At 41.6% G+C, this 2,577-nt stretch overlaps 1 protein-coding gene across 1 annotated transcript in view; it reads right to left on the bottom strand.

The window, feature by feature from the left end:
• The window catches only part of VAV1 (vav guanine nucleotide exchange factor 1), an 83,810-nt gene that overhangs the window by 31,016 nt on the left and 50,217 nt on the right, over positions 1–2,577 (bottom strand). The window lies entirely within an intron of this gene.

Genomic DNA, 2,577 nt, shown 5'->3' on the forward strand with positions numbered 1-2,577 from the left:
ACTCGAGGCTTGAATTTTTTCTTCAGTTCTTTCAGCTTGAGAAGTGCTGAGTGTGTTCTTCCCTTTTGGTTTTCTAACTCCAGGTCTTTGCACATGTCGTTATAATACTTTGTCTTCTCAAGTCACCCTTTGTTCAGCTCTTTTACTTCATCATTTCTTTCATTTGTTTTAGCTACTCTGTGTTCAAGACAAATTTCAGAGTTTCTCTGACATCCTGCAGTATAGTGTAAACATAACTTTTATATGCACTGGGAAACAAAAAAATTCATGTGACTCACTTTATTGTGATACTTACTTTGCTATGGTGGTCTAGAACTGAACCCAAATATCTCCAGGGTATGCCTCTACTCATATCTACACATATATAAACATATATGCACTTACATATAAGCATGCATACATACATATACACATATGTACACATACATATATGTACACGTTAGTTGTATCATGTTAGGTCCAAGTATGACTTTGTAAATGAGTATGTCTTTATTTGGAGATTGTGTATGGTTTAAGGAGATGTGTACAGGTGCCAAGTTGACAAGGGTTGGACTGTGATGGGTAAGGTTGTGTGTCAACTTGGCTGGGCCATGATTCTCAGTGGTTTGGCAGTTATGTAATAATGTAGTCATCCTCCATGATGTGATCTGATATAATCAGCCAATCAGTTGTAAGGGGAGTTTCCTCAGGAGTGTAGCCTGAATTCTATATATATATGTGGACATTCCAGCAAAACTCGGTGGCTTGCTCTGGATCCTAGGTCTAGCTCGTCATCATCTGATCTCCAGTTCTTAGGAGCTGACCCAGTGGCCTGCTATACTGCCTGCCAATCTTGGCATTCGTCGGTCACCACAGCCTGTGAGCCAGCAGCCTGCTGTCCTACCTGCCAATCTTGAATTCATCAGCCTCCACAGCCTGTGAGCCAGTGGTCTGCTGTCTGACCTGCCGATCTTGGGTTCATTAGCCCCTGCAGCTACGTGAGTCAGGAGAAGCCTCCAGCCTGACGTCTGACCCACCGACTTGGGACTTACCAATCTCTGTAACCGCGTGAGCCATTTCATTGAGATAAACTTATATACAAATGCATATATATACATATATATGTATATATATGTATATATATATATATATATATATATACACACTTCACTGTTTCTGCTTCTCTCAAGAACCCAGGCTAAGACATACACACATACATACATATATACATGTTGTTGTTGTTGTTGTTAGGTGCCATTGAGTCGGTTCTGACTCATAATGACCCTATTAAACAAAATGAAACACTGCCTAGTCCTGCACCATCCTCGCAATCGTTGCTATGCTTGAGCCCATTGTTGTAGCCACTGTGTCAATCCAACTCACTGAGGGTCTTCCTTTTTTCACTGATCCTCTACTTTACCAAGCATGACGTCCTTCTCCAGGGACTGGTCCCTCCTGATAACATGTCCAAAGTACGTGAGACAAAGTCTCATTATCCTCACTTCCAAGGATCATTCTGGCTGTATTTCTTCCAAGACAGATTTGTTTGTTCTTCTGGCAGTCCCTGGTATATTCAATATTCTTTGCCAGCACCATAATTCAAAGGCATCAATTCTTCTTTGGTCCTCCTTATTCATATACATATATGTGTATTATATACTTGTGTATATGTATATATGTGTGTGTGTGTGCGTGTATATACAGATATAGATACAGATACAGATATGTTGTTATGTGCCATCAAGTCTGTTCTGACTCATAGCAACCCTATAGGACAAAGTAGAACTGTCTCATAGGGTTTCCAAGGAGTGACTGGTGGATTCAAAAAGCCCACCTTTTGGTTAGCAGCCAAGTTCTTAACCACTGCACCACCAGGGCGCCAGATATAGATATAGGTATATACCAGCAGCCCTGGTGGTGCAGTATTTAAGAGCTTGGCTGCTAAACAAAAGGCTGGCAGTTTGAATCCACCAGCTGTTCCTCAGAAACCTTATGGGGTAGTTCTACTCTATCCTATAGGGTCACTATGAGTCAGAATCAACTCGACAGCAACAGGTTTAGTTTGGTTTATACACACACACACACACACACACACACACACACACACACACACGGTCCCTGGGTAGTGGAACGTTTAAGCACTTGACTACTAGCCAAAAGTTTGGTGGTTCAAACCCACCCAGAAGCACCTCAGAAGATAGGTCTGGTGATCTGCTTCTGAAAGGTCACAGCTATTGAAAGCCCTATGGAGCAGTTCTACTCTGCACACACGGGGTCGCCATTAGTCGGAATTGATTCAACGGCAACTAGTAACAGCAATACGCACATACTTGTATATTCCACACACATATCAGACAGAGAAAACCTTACTGAAACTGCCTCTTATAGGATTTTGTGATGAAAATCAATACAAGGGGCGATGAGGTATGCCTAGCAGGTATGCCTAGCAGGCTAAGACTACAAAAGGAGCTTGTCAGAGAGAAAAAAGAGGGAGTGAATAAGAAAAGTGGATGGAAGAGAAAGAAGATTTTAACAAGTATTGTTATGCTTCCCTTCATAGTGTTCGAGCAAAGCAAATAAGGAATTTGAGTTAGCAAT

The sequence above is a fragment of the Trichechus manatus genome, unplaced genomic scaffold (genome assembly GCF_000243295.1).
Source record: "Trichechus manatus latirostris isolate Lorelei unplaced genomic scaffold, TriManLat1.0 scaffold00057, whole genome shotgun sequence".
In the NCBI taxonomy this organism is placed as follows: domain Eukaryota; kingdom Metazoa; phylum Chordata; class Mammalia; order Sirenia; family Trichechidae; genus Trichechus; species Trichechus manatus.